Source organism: Malaclemys terrapin, chromosome 2 (assembly GCF_027887155.1).
Source record: "Malaclemys terrapin pileata isolate rMalTer1 chromosome 2, rMalTer1.hap1, whole genome shotgun sequence".
NCBI lineage: Eukaryota > Metazoa > Chordata > Testudines > Emydidae > Malaclemys > Malaclemys terrapin.
In genome coordinates, this window is record NC_071506.1 from 175,844,467 (window position 1) to 175,865,422 (window position 20,956).

Sequence of the window (20,956 nt, forward strand, 5' to 3'; positions counted from 1 at the left end):
ATATTTATTTCATTAAAAATATTAAAGAGGTTTCTATCCACATCCAAATCAGATCCTGGGCATCTGTAGCAAACCCCAAACACTATTCCAATGGAGCCTCTGTTACCATGGGTTTTTTACCCACGAAAGCTTATGCCCAAATAAATCTGTTAGTTTTTAAGATGCCACCGGACTCCTCGTTGTTTTTGTGGATACAGACTAACACGGTTACCCCTCTGATACTCTGTTACCATTCTTCCCCAAAGTGATTTTGACCCAAACAGAATCTGTTTTATCCATTCCATCATTTCTAATGTCCTTATAGTCTACCTCATCATTAATATACAATGCTACTCCACCACTGATACCTTTATTCCTCTTTCCTGAACAGTGCATACCCTTCAATACCTGTACTCCAGTCTTGACTAATATTCCACCATGTTCCTGTTATCCTTATAATATCTGGTTTCACTTCCTGCACTGTAGTTCTATTTCCTCCATTTTGTTACCCAGGCTCCTTGCATTGGTGTACAGACATTTTAGTTGTTTCTACTTGGCTTCACCCAGATTCCTTGCCTGATTAGGTACAGTCAGTTTACTGCCAGTATTGCCTACCTGACAGTGCCAATACCACTGACAGTAACAATCTTTCCTCTTGATGTCCATTCTCCTACCCTCTGTGGTTCCTTTCTCCATTGCTGTGTCCTTTTTTACTCCTGCTCAATATTAGAATCAGGTGTAGAGATTACATGAGCATCTCCCAACCAACTCCCCCGAATTCCTAGTATAAAGCTCTTTCAATCAGTTGTGCCAACCTCCATCCCAGAAGTCTATTACCTTCCTTACTCAAGTGGAATCCATCCCATGAGAACAGTCCTCTGTCCAAGAATGCCTCCCAGTGGTTGAATACCTCAAAGCTCTCCTTATAGCATTATTGCCTGAGCCATTTGTTGATCATTATAATTTTGTCTTGCCTTCGCTCTTCTCCTCTAGGGCGGGGTAGAATCCCACTGAAGATCACCTGACCCTCCACATGACACTGGTGCGTCAGTATCTGCACTGCTCACTTAGTAGCAGTGGTAGCGGTAAATGGCCCAGGGAATGGCCTATTTGGGGGGCTGCCTCTCTTCCCATGTCGTACTGCCACAGCTGGAGTCAGCAGAGGCACTTGAGCTGGATTCCCCTCAGTTAAGAGAGGATGCTGCCAGCAAAGCACTCTCAGTGAAGGCCCCAGCACTTGGAAATTTGCTCCCTTCCCTTGGTCTAAGAACCTGAACTTGAGGACCCTCTGGACAAGCTGAAAAAAGCCACTTATCTGACAGAATTTTGGGGAAAGTTGAGGGTGTGTTCCTAGGTGCGAAGGGGGCTTTCTGTCACTTCCATTTATTGGCTGGTTGAGCTAATTTGTTACTTGCATGTGATTATTTATTGCAGCTGTGTAGTCATTATTATAGGATTGTAAATCTGATTGTTAGTGCACCCAGAGCTTTCTGTATGGGGTTGATTGTTAAAACTAAATATTAGTATTAAAGGTCATGCTCTGGCAGTACAATCTAGAAAACACTTCCTAGTTCTTTTCTTACAGGATATCATAAACTAGAATTAACATGTCAGGTGAAATTCCAGGCTCCAAATAGCAGATTTCCAACTACTGTCTATTCCAGAAAAGCTCTTGAATAATTAACCATGAAGAAATGTATTTCTGATACATTTCTTCTGATGCCAAACCCAAATTAAACAAGCCTTCCATATCTGAACCATTTTTAATAACAAATCTTGAACATTTTCTGGGGGAACATTCCCTCAGGCCTCTTGGGTTGTGGGCGTCAAGTTTGCCTACCCTCTTTCAGAGCTTTCACTCTCCTGAGTACAGGGAGTAGTGAAAAGTGGTTCCTACTATGGAAGCTGGGTTCTGAACTGTGTGCATGTTTTTTTTTAAAGTCTTTATAAACCATGAGTATTGGCAGAAAGTGATAAGTCCTGTGAATCTCATGTCACCAGGGCTTGTATCTATCGTAACCACACAGACTTTGCTCGTAGGGCTTGGGGGTGAGAGTTTCAAAAGAACTCAGCATTGGCCTAACTCTACTCTATTTAAGTGCAAAATGCTAAGCACTTTTGAAAATCCTATCCTAGAACCCAGTACAGCCTGAAATGTGAGGCTTGGAATGGTTACAAGCTCCTCAGGTTATGTTGGCAAAGCTTACAACTACTGACAAACCTCAATATGCTCCTGTTCAGGACAGATACAAGTTTCTAAGCCTCTTTCCTGAAGAAAAGTATTTGAGGCTGGATGGAGTAGCACAGCTGGTGAAGTGGGAGCTCTTAATCAGCACAAGAACCACTTCTGAGGCTTCAAAGAAGGTAGTGCTTCCAGCACAGCCAACAGAACGTGTAACTCTTGTGAGAATCGCTTACAAAATACAGATTTCACTGACGTTACAAGCAATTTCCATTAATTCAGTCACGAGTTACAAAATATTTTCCCATGCTCATGTAACTTCAATATTTTTGTTTGGGAAATGCCTTCATTTTCTCCAAGAATGTCTCTTTTAAAAACAATATTAATAGAGAATACTCCTGTTAAATTAATGATATTTGTGGAAATCTAACTGATATTTTCCTGAATTTCTAGCATATTTTGTTTTGTTTTTAACAATATTTTAAAAATATTGTTTTAAAGGCCATTATATGCTCATTGCTAACACAGATTTTTATCTGTAAATGGATGTAAAGGTTTAGCTATCATCAATAAAACTATTATTTGTTTACTTTAATAGTATTAACAGGAATGACAGATTTTGTCAATATTTTAAATTAAAATATCCATCCAGAATTTGGAATAACCCATGCAGCCATAATTGATTTTAATCCACAGTAGATTGCAATGATTACAATGGGAAATCTGTGCTTGCAGATCAAAAAATTTATAATGGGACACAGAATATAGTCCAGTACTTTTAAAAGCTATATTACCTTAAACCATAAGGTATTTATGTGGTAGTGATTTAGCCTTAGTTACAAAACCAACAAACAATCTTGTCTTTAAAGATGAATTTCCCTCAAAGTTCACAATGAAATGTTCCATGTTACATTTCTGAATGCTTGAGTAAGTGGGCTCACTGGTAATTCAGATTATGTCAATTTATAAAGCAAAATCCAAATTATTATCTTCTGCATTTTACCTGAAGAGAGAAAACCTGACTGCCAACATGAGCTCAATTCATATTCCTCCAAGATCCTGTATTACTTAAGTCAGTAAGCAGTGCACCCTGCCTAATGGGTCTTTAATGGGATGGGTAACACCTATTAAAATGTCATCATTTGATGTTAATAATGTCTAATAAAGAACTTATTAACACGTCTGGAAAGGACAGTAGCCAGAGGGCCTGGACCGGTGTCTCAGCAATAGTCATACACTTCTTTCTTATTCATAGCAAAGATTTCAATTTCATAAACAATTACCATTGGTTATTTTTTTTTTTGCAGTGAACATGCCCCTCATACTAACAAGAACATTCTTTATTATTATTCATTATTTTTAGATTGCCAAGAACTGTGCTAGGTTCTTTACAGAACAAAGAGGAAGACATTGTAGCTTTGTCCTCAAGAACTTATGATCTTGTTTTATATATGATAAAAGTGAGCATAACAACACTGTGGGGGTTGGGGTAAGGCGGATGTAATTTTAAATTACACCAACTAGAAGGGTCCTTACACTATATGTGTTTAAGATAATTTTAGCATGCTTACAAGTACAGCGGATGTATTCTTGGAATTTTACTAAAAACGCAGTAAAAATAGAAAGTTCTATTAGTATCAATAGGGCACCGCATGTAATACATGGAAAAAAGCAAGAGCTGAAGTTAGGAAGATTCTAACAGAACAAAACAGGTCTCTGCAGTAGTTAATCCCTAACATGAGACACAGAGATAGAACATACTCATTTTGTTACAAAGCTGCTGTCTATAAACTTACTTACCTAGTAGCAAAAAACTATGCAAAACGAGGAAAGGAAGGAAAGTTAGGGCTTTGAACGATGCAAAATGAGGATCCCTATAATCAAGTGTGTTTTAATAGAAATATCTGGGCTAAAGCATCTTTGGCAAAATCTTGTCTGGGTTTTTAAAGTGTGGTCTCAGTCTCTTAGCTGAGCAGCTTTGCTTAGCCTAAGTAATTTAAAGCTTTTATTTTGGTGCTTCCAATCCCCTTCATTTTGTATCAATTGTATGGTATGCCATGGGATAATGCAACATTTAAGCAGCATGTACAGTACACTAACAACATGGTATAATGCTATTTATTTCTGTCTCCGTTTTTGTTTTAATTGACGCAACTTTTGTATCATGCTGTTTGCAAATGTAATAATCATTTTTTCTTAATTGGATCTATGACCCCTTTTATTACCTAAATAGCAAACAAATATCCACACAGTTTAGTACATATCCTGGATATACAAAGCATTTTCCTGTTTTATGAAGGTTTAGTTCAATGCCAATGAAATCAAAGGAGTTACACTATTACAAATCTGGAGTAACTCAGTGGGGAATCAGGCCCATTGTATCAAGTTTCTCTCTCAATAGGGCTAGACCCTACACTGCAATCTTAAAAGCATGTCAAAGATCTATCCTGTATATGAATCCATTTTTGTTTGGTGAAAGCTGTACTGTGTATTTGGGGAAGGGAGGGAGGGAAGGTTATTTCATAAGTGGCCACAGAATATTTGTTGTAGAATCCTTTGAGAAAATATCAAGGGGATATTTGTAACAACTGTATTGTGTGTATTTCATTTTTGATAAAAACCCTGGGGTGAAATGCTGGCTCCGTCCAAATCAACAGCAAAATTCCCATTGACTTCAGTGAAGTCAGGATTGCATCACTGCATTTCTAACAAGTAGCCCTTTGCAATGGGGTTTCTCTGAAGAAGGGTTTGCAGGATCAGACCACTGTTGTATTGGTTTTTGAAAATTAAAATGCCAGTGAAGAGACAATGTAACACTTAATTTAAAAAAGTGGGTCAAATAGGAAGATTTTAGCCTTAAATTAAAAACAAACAACAATATGCAACAAGAAGTGGGTTGTAGCCCACAAAAGCTTATGCTCTAATAAATTTGTTAGTCTCTAAGGTGCCACAAGTACTCCTGTTCTTTTCAATAAAATACAAGTAAAGTCCATCTTGGAGCTCTAGTAAAAAAAATCATTTTAACTCCGCTTCTGGTTGTTTCATATCTTACCAGAACCTTCTCAATATACATGCATTACACATTATAGCCATGCATTACACATTACACTTATTCTTAACATGTACTTAATCCCGCCAAAGCCAGTCTTACAGCTTTATCAGTTTGCAACCATAAATGAACAAAATTACCAACTGTATTTGAAAGAACAGAATTGGAACCATAATTATATCTATTATATGTTGTTTTAAATTTGGACTTCTAACCTGTTTTTCAAACAACAGCTTCAGGCTGCTTCCAAGTCAGCAAGGTAATGGATATAATGAGTAGCTATAACTATACCTCCTAATCATAAAATGTCACAATGAGTGTGGTACATACAGCTATCTAATTTTTTGGGGGCCATGTTATTATGGTTTATGAGCAGTTTTACAACCCATATGTCATGCTGTCATATTCTTCCAAAAGCTGGTTATTTGGACTGACTGGGGAAAGTGAAATATGAATGACTACCAGTTGCAGGGCTGACTGCTGCTAAGTAGCAAAGTCTCAGAGGTCAGAGTGAGATCTTTCATGAATTACAGGGTGTGCCATTTATTTCAATGGGAAACCCACAGAACTCATTTTGGTTCCTGAGACTTTGTTATTTGTTACAGCAGTTGGCTTTATACAGTATATTACAGGACATTCTCATTAATTTCCACTTCACTATTAGGCACACCTTATGAATATACACAAAAAATAGTGGCTTCACCTCACTTCTCAGTAGTGATTTAATAGCAGATGCTGTAATCAATTCTCATATTAGTAAGACATCACTACTCCTAAAAAGTATTCTATCGCACATTTGCAAGTGTGAAATCTATCTGGCAAAGACATTTTTAGGACACCCATCACTGGACTGATTGCCAATTACAGTAATTATAGTTCATAAAGAGGTCTCCATGGTGGGTTTGTCTCTTTACCAAAGTTCAACAGCTTTTCTTACTGCTCCCCTTACTTTGCAATTTCCTCTTCTCTGTTATTGCACAAAGAGATGGGCAAAAAGGTTATTGCAACATGCTCTATAAATAGCTAGTCTGGGGCTCAGTCTTATCTCTTCTGGTACCTTGCTCTGAAACACAGGCAAGGGTCTTTGACCAAAATCACCTTATTCCCACCTCTCACAAGCTTTGTCCTGGATCTTATCAGCAAAATTATCACAGAAGTGCAAAGCTGTCTTAGTGGGCCATGAACAGTAAAGTGATCTCTAATGTAGCCTTTGAGAGCCTCAAAAACTAAGCCTAAGCCTTGAATTGCCTCCAGAAATAAACTGGAAGCCAACAGATGATACAAAATGCTCACGCTACCTATTCTGCAAAAGCTGGAGTTTCTATGGAGTCCTTAGCTTCAGCCTTAGCTTCAGGGCTTGTCTTTACTACCAGGGTAAATCGACCTAAGTTATGCTACTCCAGCTATGTGAATAATGTAGCTGGAGCCAACATAGCTTAGTTCGACCTACCCTCGTGTCTTCACTGTGCTGTGTCGACGGGAGACATTACCAGACGACTTACCTTACTCTTCTCGGAGAGCTGGAGTACTGGAGTCGGCTGGAGAGTGCTCTGCCGTCAATTTGGCGGGTCTTCATTAGACCCGCTAAATCAACACCCGCTACATCGATTGCAGCAGCGTTGATCTCCGTGGTAGAGAAGACCAGCTCTAAGTGAGAATCCAGCGTGGTGATGAGGAATGTATGGATCACTCTTACTACATCTAGGCAAAGAGGAAGGGGTACAGTTCTAGGCAAGCTGGAAGTGGAAGAATGTATTTCTGACCGCCCCTTGGTATCCAGGATTAGCACTGAATCTAGGAGAACCCCAAGGCTTTGCATTACCTTGGTAAATGGAGGCAAAACACCTTCTATGGAAGGAGAGGTGGTTGTCTTGGCTACCTCCTTGAAACATTTCCCCTTGCCAGCTTCATCACTTCATTATAGTGAGGGGGTGCTCTGAGCCAGTTGCTCTTTTAAGTGGCTAAACAGCACCGTGTGGTCTGTTCTGTCAAAGGCCACAGGAAGGTCAAGCATGAAGTTGTGTTATCTTTAGTGTGAAAGATTTACAATGCAGTAGCAAGTAAAAGCCACAACTAGGCTGACTCCTATTGTGCTAGGCACTGTACAAACATTGACGCATTAGAAAATATTAGTAAAAGTCATAAAAACTAGATTACAGTGATCAAAGTAAAAAGAACAAAGTAAATTTTATGATTTGTTATTGTTTGCTCACTTGTCAGTTTGCAAAATTCAGTATTTCGCAGCCAGTCTCCCAGCCATTAGTGTGAATCACTGGGTTTGTGCTGTTAGCATTGTATGTAAATTATATAAAAGAATAACAGCATGGAAATCTGGCAAGCAGTAAATTCTGGAATGAGCATTTCTCTATTATGCAGAATAACTAGATGTTACAGTGGAGATACACAGTGCTAGTAATGAGTAAAGTTTATAATGCTTCCACGGACAGCACAGTTGTATGTGTTCATAGAACGAGAAAAAGGTGGTAAGCTTTCAAAAAGGTCAGCGAGTGCTTAAAATTTTTATACTGTGTTGAATACAAGTGATCCCAGCAGGAAAAAAAATCAAGTTAATCCCTAAGGAGGTCAGTGTAACAGGTTGCCAGTGTTTATCTGAAACACCCTATCTTGTTAGCTGGTGTCGATCCTATCTGCTGACTCACAAAAGCAGCTGGCTTCTTACCCCCACCAGATATAAAGAGGAAGGAGGAAGTGGTTTTTTAAAACAGAGAGGATCTAGGTGTGGGCTGAACAGTCTGGAGGGCATCTGCTCGCAGTCAAATGATACAACAGCGCTGATGATAAATAAAGATTACTAGAGTGGTTTCCTCTCTAAGATAATATGATGAAAGAGATATAGTTGCTCATTAAATATTTTTAAATATATGAGTTTGTGACTACTAACTGGTATGTCTGGAGTTTTCTACCCCTCTATATGTTGGTATAGATCCATATAGCTAGCTTTATGGTACACCTCTACCTCGATATAACGCTGTCCTCGGGACCCAAAAAATCTTACCGTGTTATAGGTGAAACTGTGTTATATCAAACTTGATTTGATCCACCGGAATGCGCAGCCCCCTCCACCTCCCAGAGCACTGCTTTACCGCATTATATCTGAATTCGTGTTATATCGGGTCGCGTTATATCGGGGTAGATTTAACTTTCTATGCTGGTATTTTGGTGCCAAGGGACCTCTAGCATCATGGCCCCTCTCTCACTTTACCTTCATCCAGTTTGGATAATAGGGACTTCAATAATGTCGTGGTTGGACATCTTGGCTACTCCGAAATAAAGTTGTGGGTTGAATACTTTCACCTCTCTCTCTCTCTCTCTCTCTCTCTCACACACACACACCTTCATACTTGGATCTTTGTTTTCCTGCCTCTGTAGCTGTGGCTTACAATGCATGCCAAGAACTGCACACTCATTACAGAAAGCCACAATCAGGCAACCTCTCAGGGAAGCTGTAATGACAGAGCATGAGAGTGTTAAAGGGCCCACCCTGCTTGCATTTCAGGGAGGGCTCAGTTGTGATTTTTAGCCACTGCCCCCAGGTAGCAGGCAGTGCAGAACACAGGGATTGTGCTTTGGACATCCCAGGGATGCAGGATGAGAATGACTGTTTCTGCACCCCTTCACCCTCCAGGGGATACAGCCTTCTCCTCACTGTGTTTCCCTGCTCCTGGGGGAATTCGAGAATCCTCCTTCCTATTATGCACTTGCACAGCAGTCAAGCAGTCTGGTGTTATATATTAGGGTGAAAAATCAGGACACTTTACCCCTCTCCTCCCCCCCCCCCAGGAGGGTTGGGTGATAGTAGTATAGGCGCGTATATAAGACAAAGCGACTAAAATTGGGACATCTGGTCACCCTACCTATATATGATCTTCGATTTACATGGTACTCCAAGATTCTGCCAATCTGAATGAAGATCATGAAGCCTCAGACTGCTCCCTGAGCCCGTGACTCTAGTGGAGCAATGGAGGGTGCTAGCCAGCAAATCACCAATGGCTGCTATAAAATGAAAGTATGTGACCAATAAGTACATTTTATAATACAAAACATATTATTCAATATGCTCCATCATTTCTCTAAGGGAGAGCTGTCTCATTACTTGCATTCTGTCTCCCTGAATATTTAATGAGACAACTTGCCATGCTACTCAAGTAGGAAAATAACTGCTCCGCCAGCAATCACAGCAAGATGTGTTGTAAGGGTTGCCTATTAGAGATGCATCTTTCTAAAGGACCATACAGTATAATGGGAGTTTTGGTAATAGCTGCACCAATTAAGGGAAACATTTGCTTTACAACTAGTAAGACATTCTTACTTAAATCTTAATGCTCCAGCTTAAAAACTCTTATCCGCACATGCCCAGTATGTGCCCATATTTGTTCTGGTCTACTCTCTTACCATTATGCTTGAGGGAGGAAAGCCATTTTGTAAGAGACTGATAATTGTGAATGGTGTGGAACAAGTTAATAAGAAAGTGTTATTTACTCCTTCACATAACACAGGAACTAAGGGGGTCATCCAATGAAATTAATAGGCAGAAGGTTTGAAACAAACAAAAAAATAATAGAATCATGGAAGATTAGGGTTGGAAGAAACCTCAGGAGGTCATCTAGTCCAACCTCCTGCTCAAAGCAGGACCAACCCCACTAAATCATCCTAGCCAGGGCTTTGTCAAGCCGGGCCTGAAAAAAACGCTGAGGATGGAGATTCCACTACCTCCCTAGGTAACCCATTCCAGTGCTTCACCACCCTCCTAGTGAAATAATGTTTCCTAATATCCAATCTAGATCTCCCCCACTGCAACATGAGACCATTGTTCCTTGTTCTGTCATCTGCCACCACTGAGAACAACTGAGCTCTGTCCTCTCTGGAACCCCCCTTCAGATAGTTGAAGGCTGCTATCAAATGCCCCCTCATTCTTCTCTTCTGCAGACTAAAGAAGCCCAGTTCCCTCAGCCTCTCCTCATAAGTCATGTGCTCCATCCCCCTAATCATTTTTGTTGCCCTCCGCTGGACTCTCTCCAATTTGTCCACATACTTTCTGGGGGTGGGCAAACTGGACACAACACTCCAGATGTGGCCTCACCAGTGCCAAATAGAGGGGAATAATCACTTCCCTTGATCTGCTGGCAATGCTCCTACTAATGCAGCCCAATATGCCATTAGCCTTCTTGGCAACAAGGGCACACTGTTGACTCATATCCAGTTTCTCATCCACTGTAATCTCCAGGATCTTTTCTGCAGAACTGCCATTTAGCCAGTCAGTCCCCAGCCTGTAGCAGTGCATGAGATTCTTCCGTCCTAAGTGCAGGACCCTGCACTTGTCCTTGTTGATCCTAATCACATTTCTTTTAGCCCAGTCCTCCAATTTGTCTAGGTCACTCTGGACCCTATCCCTGCCCTCCAGCATATCTACCTCTCCCCCCAGCTTAGTGTCATCTGCGAACTTACTGAGGGTGCAATACATCCCATCATCCAGATCATTAATGAAGATATTGAACAAAACTGGCCCCAGGACCGACCCCTGGGGCATGCCGCTTGATACTGGTTGCCAACTAGACATTGAGCAGTTGATCACTACCAGTTGAGCCCGACAATCTAGCCAGCTTTCTATCCACCTTATAGTCCATTCATCCAATCCATACTTTTTTAACTTGCTTGCAAGAATACTGTGGGAGACTGTATCAAAAGCTTTGCTAAAGTCAAGATATATCATGTCCACTGCTTTCCCCATATTCACAGAGCCAGTTTTCTCGTCACAGAAGGCAATCAGGTTGGTCAGGCATTACTTGCCCTTGGTGAATCCATGTTGACTGCTCCTGATCACCTTCCTCTCAACCTAGTGCTTCAAAATGGATTCCTTGAGGACCTGCTCCATGATTTTTCCAGGGACTGAGGTGAGACTGACTAGCCTATAGTTCCCCGGACTCTCCTTCTTCCCTTTTTTAAAGAAAAGAAGTACTTCACCGAACGCACAGTCAACCTGTGGAACTCATTGCCAGGGAATGTTGTGGAAGCCAAAACTATAATGGGGTTCTAAAAAGAATTAGAGAAATTCATGGCTATTAGCCAAAATGGTCAGGGATGCAACCTCACACTCTGGATATCCCTAGCTTCTGATTGCCAGAAGCTGGGAGTGGATGCCAGGCGATTGATCATCTGATGATTGCCTGTTCCTATCATTCCCTCTGAAGCACCTGTCATTGGCCACAGTTGGAAGACAGGATTCTGACCTAGATGGACCACTGATTCAGTATGGCCATTCTTATGTTCATGCTTTTAAATATCTGCCCACCGGTATACTTCCTTCTGCTTTTATAGGCAATGGCATAAGTCCTTATTTGTTTCCTTTGTGCTTAATGCATAACATGCGCACACATAACAGTATGTATGAAGAATAAGTAGACATCACGTAACTTCCCCGTAATGTGGAATGTGCTATGGAAAGCTATGCAATGGCCACTTCTTGGGAATCCTGTAAGTCCTCTAAACATAGAACTCACTGTGCCCCAAGTGAGGGGTTACTATTTATAAGTAGCCCATAAATCTGCACCCTCATAAATATGTTGGATGTACTTGAGTATATATGGAGCATGCAGAAAGGTAATGTTGTAACAAACATTGTAGTTTGCGGTGGCACTGTTTTTGGTACCATCAGTCCGAATAGAGGTCCTTCAGAAGGCTATGATGATGCAATGCACAACTTATGGAGTCTATTCATGAAGGATTCTGACAACAAAGACTAATTAGATGCTTATATGTCCCGGGGCCTCAGTTGTCATTTCCGAGAAAGATGGGAATGTATATTTTACATGCTGTACCTTTCCCAAAATAGAACATAACTACATTTAAACCTTAAACCCGTGCCTGCAAGTTAAAGAGGAATTATTGAAAAGAGACAATAGACATCATTTGACACACACAGAACACCACTTGCAAGAATGGTGACACGCTGATATTGCTATTACAAGGTTCATAATAATGAATACATGCTAAATACAATATAATTATAGAATACTTCCCAGCAAATTAAATGGCAAATTCTTTGATAGGCGGTGAGTCCATTTAGTGATTATTGCTACATTAAATACAACGTAACCACATTCTGAAGTGTCTGCATTTCTTGAAATGGAAATCAGGCAGAGTACAGTATTTCTAAACTGAAAAAAAAAATGCTTGGTGAGGCATGAAAAATTGAATTTCAGCAAAGCAATGGAAAGGACATTGGTGGGCAATTACAGCGCTACAGTGTTTGGAGTCCACAAAGGCTGCAATCATCTGCAGTGACAGTGTGGTGTATGGCTCCCTGAAGGCAGTGCACTCTAGTTAAATCAATTTGTCAGAAGCGGCACTGCTCCCCTCTCTCCCCCCGCCCCTTATATGGAGGCCTTTTGGAATGGAGGACAGCTGGGGCACACAGCTGTCTCTCTGTAGTAGATCAATTAGAACATCCAAATTCATCTGCTAATTAACAGCCACGTATGGGGGGGGGGAAGCCCCCTCTTAAATGAATCATTTCCATGTGTTGTAAATTTAGTGACATCCTAAAGTTAGATCCTACCCAATGAGAAAAAAGAAAATACAGCCTTGAGTCATTGACTAAGATGATAGCACATTTTTAATATCAAAAAGCTGGATTAGTGTTTAGTTTGGAGACCAGTTATAACAAAACCTATTAGAACTAAAAATCTGCACATCAAATATCAGTGAAACAATCCAGGCTCAGAATGCCGAAATAAACACAAGCCTACAATATCTCATCACAATGTAAACACTTCTGTTTGACTCCTATCAACTTCTATTAGCTAGTGCAACTGAGACCTGGATAAATATCATCAATTGGTCAAAGTTATATCCTTACCAATTTTTTAAAAAGTAAAATTGTTAAAAATAAAGAACTTCACCACAGAGACACATGGGGCCTGACATTGCTTGCTTTGAAGTGAATCGAAAAGTCCCCTGAGTTCCATAGGAGATGATTGGGCGCATGGTCAGCAATTTTTATCCTTGCTTTTGTTTATTTATTTTTAAATTTGACCTTTGCATTGCTATTAGAGTGACACTTATTGTTTATACACATGTTGCTGAGGGGTGTCTTTACAAAAGAATTTGGCTAAAGTCAGCTGCTGATCCAATGGGGTTTCATGGCTCAACAGAACAAGGTTGCTAATTTTATCTCAGACACTTTTTGTGTTCTCACTAGACATTTCAGAAGAGTACTCTCCCCACTTCCACATTAAAGTCCAGAAACTGGCCATTAATTACTGTGGTTGCAGTTGCCACCCAAACAAAAGCATAAGATACTGATTAGAACACCCCCCCCCAAAAAATTTCTTCAGTTGGGATGTACACAATTGGTTTCCCTAATTATTTCCAATTCTTTATTCTTAGCCAAAGATAGACATTAGCTAGTCTCTTCTAGAGAATGAATTCAGATTCTGTGTTCTTGAAAGCAGCTGATTGAGAAAGCTCACACAATTATCAAACTGTCAGAAATAATTAAGAAAAACATTGGCGTACACCGGAATAGAACAAAACGGCCTCCCCAGAAATTGTGGCACAGGAAGGAGAATTGTAAATGCAGCATGATCAAAAAACATACTGCCTGCATGCCACTTATGCCTGTTTATCCCAGTAGATATGTATTTTTAAACTGCATATAAAAATCTGCTTTCCCTAGTCATGTAATTGTCTAAGGCTAAGTTTTGCTATAGTCACTGGAGAACATACATGGCATGGGATTTTTCACTTTTGGTGCCAAACAATTAATCTTCTCATTTTAGAAAAATTATAGTAAAATACAGGACAGAGAAACTTCAACATACGAAACATCTGCTCTGGAAATGGTCCATCTTAATTGGACATGTAAAAGTTAACCTCTCACCTCACTCTCAGTTGTCCACTTTCACCCAATACACAGTCGCCTCCCCGTATTGTTTTTTTTTAAAACATATTTGTTGTAATAAACAAACTGGAACCATATCTGATGGCTGACACCATGGAGCTAGACATGCAACTACGAGTACATGTGGTGCTGAATTCTCTCAGGCAAGGCTATCGAGCAATTTTGTTAGCACTGCTGAAGTAAGCCATATGTTAGCATTGACAGCCCTGCTCATTCCCAAATGCTGAAAGAGAGGATCGGAAATTAAATCACTGAGGAAGCAAACCAAGATTGTACAGTTCTTAACTTAAAGAACAGAGTATTTGAAAATGTCTAATGGAAGAAAGAAGTTATGTCATTCCTTCCACTACTTTTCCAGATACTGGACCGGATTCTCCTCTCACATCACTGTAAATCAGTTAAATTACACCAAGTAAAACTGGTGCATGTGAGAGAAGAATTGGCCAACTCAGTTTTCTACTTCATTGTAGCCATTTTCCTCAAATGAGGACTACCGAATATGGCCAGATTTGAGCTGTAATATGTATCCAAGTAAAAGCAGCCCAGGATTACGGTATTACCTCAGAATTGTATAATTATGGTTCACACTGAGACGATCTCCAGAATTAATTTAATCAAATTTTAACATCAAATATGTTTACTTAAAGCATGTTTCACTCAACAGCTAACACATTCCTTACTCATCCTTGTTCATTCAGACTGCCAACGTAGGAGGTGAAGAGCTTTGTTCTCTCTCCCAGTGACAACTGAACACGCCCCTTAAGTCAAGCAGAGCACCAGGATGTTTAAGCAGGAATTAAGAGCTGTATCAGTGTCAATGTTATTGTTGTACCCTCTATAATGTCTGCAGGGATGACTGCTGTGTCACCTACAGCTGCTTACCCTTAGATTCCAATAGATGGAAATACTATTCAATACAACCAGTGAGGAACAAATCATTGAAACTGTGAGGAAAATTCTTTTCTCATGAAACTACAATAGGCTAGACTTTGATTTCAATTACAGTGGTGTAAATTCAGAGTAACTCCATTGTCACCAGTGTACTCACTCCGATTTTACACTGCTGAGATCAGATTCTGACGCACTAACTTCATTTTAGTTTGATCAAAGGGTTCAACTGAGAGAAGAATTGGTCCCACTGGCTTCATCTCAGAAAGGACAAACCTAATTGTTCAGGGATATTGCAGAACTGTCAAATTCTCATCAGAGTTTGTTTAGGAGAGATCAGCTTGGTAGTAATGAATGAAAATGTTCAGATATGATGCTAAGCGCAGGGGAAAATGTTTGTGCAGGAGTATCAAAGTTCCTTACTGTGCAAATGTCCTCTTCTCAGGTTCGTAACACATTGTGAACCTGGAATCACTGTTCAATTTCATGACTTCAAGGTTCACTACAGGTCTAACAATTACTAGGTGTTCAGATAACACAGAGATAATCCTGGTTCCTCTACCCACCCTCTTTAATGTTTGCAAACAATCTTTGGTCTTTCTGCTAGTCTTTGTGCATCTGGGAACTTCTCAGATCACACAAGTATCCCCAAAATCCTTAATACCTGCTGCCCTGGCAGACAACCCTAGGAAGTGTTTACAGCCAGAAGACTCCATGCTACAGTGGCTGGACATCAAAGCCAAAAGTCCTAAGGACTAAAAGGAACAAGTAGGAGAACTGTGAGGATTAATAAGATGGGAGAGAAGCAACTGGCGCAGGATAGATAAGAGAACATAATGAGATAAAAATAATGGGGAGGAAAGACAAAAGGAAGAAAAACAGAAGGAAAAGAAAAGAAAGAAGTATAAGAAAACCAAAGGTGACTATAGTAAGGGGATACAAAAACCCCATGTGACCAGCTGCTACTAAAAAATAAAAATAAAAATCACATTTTAAGCCCATTTCAGAATCTTCTCTTAATGGAAAGCATTTTAAATACAAACATTTACAGAACTGACATTGATAATTTATTTATTCTTGGAAAGGTGAAAGAAATGGACTTTGGAAAATAGTCTCATGTTAATGGCTCAGATTCACCTCCATGGCAACAGACTTTCTGCTGCTGGGACACAGCAAGGGAGTTGTGCATGCAGCAGAGCAGGAGGGTCATGCTCAATATCAGTGATATAGTGCACTCTGGTTTCATTGCAATGTGTTATCACAGCTAGTTTACACTTTATTTTACAATGCACAGAAGTCACAATAAGCACTTCATATGTTTTGGGTTACTTGCTTACCTTTCATGGTCTCAACAACAGAAAAAAACTGGAGAGTAGAATAGATTACCAAGGTTGGTAAGTGAAAGCAACATCAGTGAAGATTATATGCTGTGACAGGTTAGAAAAGACATTGACTGGAACGGTGTAACAAATGCAGAATGAAGGCAGCAGACCAGATTCTCTAAGCGGCCTTTTCTGATTGTAATAGCAATTATTCTGAACTCAGGGCTAGATCACTAGATACACACATCTGAGCCCTACTGGTGCTCAATGCCTGAAGTCTTTACTCAGTTCTTACCAGGGATGGCATGGTATTTACTAGAGGTGGTTTTCACCAGGTAAAATCATGTTTTTTACCACCCTGTGAAAAACTAATTAGTCCCAGTTCAAGGCATTTTCTCTTTTAAAATCTGCATCATTAATGTACACCACATTACACTTAGTTTTCGTTACACATTCAAACTGTGCTTACATAAGGCAGTAGATTCAGAGATAAATTTAGGGTTGTACAAATAAAAAGTAAACTGCAGTAGTCATAACACTAATATATGTAATTATAATACTGAATATTGGAATGTCTATTTACATTTTGGTTCAGTATTTTCTGAAGGAAGTTATACATATCATGATTCATATTTCAGTTTTCAATATTATCTATACTGCAAAACTATTATCAAATTGCTAAATATTTTTCAGTAGTTTTCATTTGCATATTCTAATAATAATTTTGTTTTTCCTAATTTCCTGGTTTCAACTGGGTTTAACCCAGCATTTACCAGTGCCCTGTCCTAAACTAGTTTTTCCCCAGGAAATTGCCAACATTGATCTTTATACAGGCAACAAGTCAACTGACATCAATGAATGACTTGTTTGAGTCAAAACTCTGAGCCAGATTGTGCTCACCCCTCAAGATTCCAGAGCAGAGGGCCTCTCCATGTGTCATCTTCCTCTTGCCACACAGAGGGAAGGAGCCAGTACTTCCAAGGCGCCATTGCTCTCCTTCCCTTGAAGGGCTGTCTATGTGCCTGGGATCCATAAAGACCGAGATGGCAGAGATGGAGTGGACTGGAAGGAGGGCCAAAAGGGACATACATTCTCTCACCACCAGCCCAGCAGGTATTACCTGGGAAAGATAACATAGGACCTATGCTATATTGTCTTTACTGTGAAACTCCTTGTGTGGCAGGTATCACTCCTTAACAGAGACCCCAGGAGCAGTGGCGTCGTTTGGTTGCCTTGGCAGTGTGATGGTGCCAACAGAGCACTGAGACAGTGGGAAGGCACAGAGAATCTCTGTGGATAGCTATCTTCTTCTGTGGATTCCCAGCAACCTCTGTGGATCCCAGATGATGCCCATAGTTTGAGGGCAAGCCTCATGGCTCATTCTGTGGGAAGAAATCAAATTCCCTCTCTCAACTCTATGAGGGGATCCTCACAGAGATCTTTCTCCACCTTAATCTTCTCCTACATGCTTTTCCACAGGAGGGGGTGATCCACCCCTAAGTATGTACTTTAAAAGTTGGATCATGGACTTTAGTGGGCAAAGACCATGTAATTACATAAAATATGCCACATACTATATGTATAAGTAACTACAGGTACCATGCTTATTTTTGTTTTTAAATCCAGAGACCACATTACCAACTAAACTGCATGTAACTGTAGTACTAGCAGTATGTAGCTACATACTACTATTAAGTAAACCATGGTCCGCGGGTACCATTTGCATCTCTGTGCACCTGTTGGAGCAGCTGCTTGAGAAGAGAGACACAACTTGGGGCAGAGAACCTTTACAATCTGCCTAGGGAGGGCATTCACACTGCTTTTTGCTGCTTCCTTTCCATTCATTTCTATGCTGTCTAATAAGACTGTAAGATCCTCAGGGCAGGGGCACATCTGTAAACTCATCAACATTTATGTAAAGAATCTATAGTAGGAGCTATACAAATAAAATATTTAAAACGTATCTTGTCTGGAAAATTAAGCATTATCCAAAGTTGTTTAAATTGTACAGAAAGCCTGCTTTTCCTCGTCATGTTTAGGGATATATTATGTAATGAGAGTACATAATTGTTACAGGATTTTTAAAGGATTTTGGCCTTTATAGCAGTCAGAAGTCACTGAAAATGTCTCTAACAAATACAGAGAGACAAGATGGGTGAGATAATATTTTTGATTGGACCAACTTGATGTTGGACACCCCAATATCATCCAATAAAAGATATAACCCCCACATTGTGTCTCTAATATCCTGGGAGCAACACTGCTACGACAACAGGGCATCTAATAAATATATGCAACATTCACTCTTCAAAATGACAAGAAAATAATGTACAAGCATATTAGAAATGCTAATTCCTTAGTCTGAAATCACTTTTCAGCCTTTACAGAGCTTGTTTACTTTTTCCATTTTTCCCAAGGTGGACAATCAGCTTTACTTTTTGTTTCTAATTAGTTGCAATTTTTGGTTCTCCGAGCGGTTTAAGTTACAAACATGACAGATATCTATCTATCTATATATCTAAACACTGCTTTCCTTTGGGTTTTGTTTTCTTTTATCTTGAAAAAACATTTCTGTTCGCTTTGGATTTTCATAAAGGCTTGGATTAATAAAACTTATATTTTGGGGAAAATTTGAACTCACTGTGTTCTTTTAAATATCTTAACAGTTTGAATTAAAAAGAAAATTATGTTTGTCACCCTGGATTTGGTGTCTGCAATGTGCCAGGTTTTAAAAATAAATAAATATTTATTTGCAATCAAAGAGCTATTTCAAGTGTATCTGAAACTAAAAATCTGTGTTTTGACTGATCTCTATAAAAAAGAGCAACTCAAACTACTTTAAGTGATTTTAAACAGGAAGGTTACATCTCTGGACTGACAAATTGCCAGACAAGTTCTAGGGTTTATAATGAAAATGGCAGCAGCATTAACTATAACTATGGGTTTTTTTTGTGGTGTTAAAACAAACAAGATAGAAACGCACTATGCAAAACTGAAATTGGATACAGATCATGTTTAAAGTTAATATTACGTGTTTCATTTACAAAACCACTCTTTTCTCAAGGGAAGGTCAAACTTTGTCCATTTTCTAATGTACACATTTAAAAAATATGGGGTAACTATGCTAATTTCTTCTGTTCCAGAAACATGACCTTTCTGTATCACCTTTTTATTTATCAAGACTGTGTTGAGTGTAAAATCGAGAGTTACCATAAATTACCACTATCGAAGCACTGAATATATTAGAAGTTCTTTGAGGAAAGAATGATGCTGAAATAACTTGTCTTGCAAGTGGAATGATGAGAAAGATGGAGGAGTGGCACGTGCTATGTGGAGAAGAAAGATAAATGAAAGGGTCTCCATTTCACTAACCGCTCAGTATATTTTTCTGCCCGCTGCTCTCTACTAGGTTAATAGCTGGGCTATCTTTACCATGATAGCTGTGATGACTATATTGACAAGAATTAATGATCTACAGCAGATCTGCTTTTAGCAAATGGCTGGGTAAGCCCTTCCATTAACAATACTAATCAGATAAAGTATTGCTAATGGATGACCTTGCATCTGTTTAGAATGAGCTGTTCTACTTAGTATGTATATGCTGTATTTCTCATGCAAAATCAAGATGTTACTGCTATAAATTTACACATTATGTTTAGAAAATTGTTTATAATTTATTCTCTACATCTGCTGCATCTCTGAAAAACAGAGGGCTGGTTCTTTGTCCTTATCATTAAATCAGATTACTGTCAGATACCATCAAAGATTTTTATGGCACAAACAATGAATGACGAGTTAAAATGTAAAGATGCACCAAAAATTGGCTTAATTTATACATTTTCTTTTCTCTTCTGAGTGCCAAAAAGTTCTGAATAAGAGGTGTGCTTGGCTACTCATGTTTGCTTTATAGAAGACCTTTATAGAGGCGGTCACAACAGTACTTGAAAGAAGACTATGTGAAGCACTGTAGTCAACTAATCATTGTTATACATAATATACAAACATATTTTAATAAGTAGACCATTTTGATTCATTTTTCTTCTTAAAACAAGACAAAATTCTGTGCCGCCAATAAGAACTCAGCACTTTAGAATGCAAAGTTCAGAAATTACCACCCTACTGACTTGGCTATCTTAATAGTCATTTGACAGATATCCTACATAAAACATAGTGCTTGCAGCTCCAATCATTTTATGTAGCCATAAAATACTTAAAGTATATAGTATTTATAGGCTGTTAATAGATAGAAGTGATATACTGCTTTCACAAAGGAACTTATTCTAGGAGCTATATAGTACAGCACCCAGAAATATTGCATGCTGGAAGATCTCTTTCCAACATTCTCAAAGACATACATGAGTGAGTGTCTCCATGCTTTAATAAATCTACCTCCAAGGCTGTATATGTGACTGTTAATAGACATCTTTAAATGTATATCACTGACATAACCCATTGAAATATCTCTTTTTTCCTAAAAACAAATGATTGCAACTATACCAATGGATTTTTGTAGGCCTAGTTCTCCACTGCATTGCAATTTGTCTATCCATTTACACCTGTGCAAAGTGACCATAAAATATTACCAAACAGAATGGTAGTATTTTACATCCACTTTG

The 20,956-nt window shown here is 39.2% G+C and overlaps 1 protein-coding gene across 8 annotated transcripts in view; it reads right to left on the reverse strand.

The window, feature by feature from the left end:
* LOC128831885 (poly(rC)-binding protein 3-like) overlaps nt 1-20,956 on the reverse strand; it is a 757,719-nt gene that overhangs the window by 137,975 nt on the left and 598,788 nt on the right. The gene's annotated exons all lie outside the window — the stretch shown is intronic.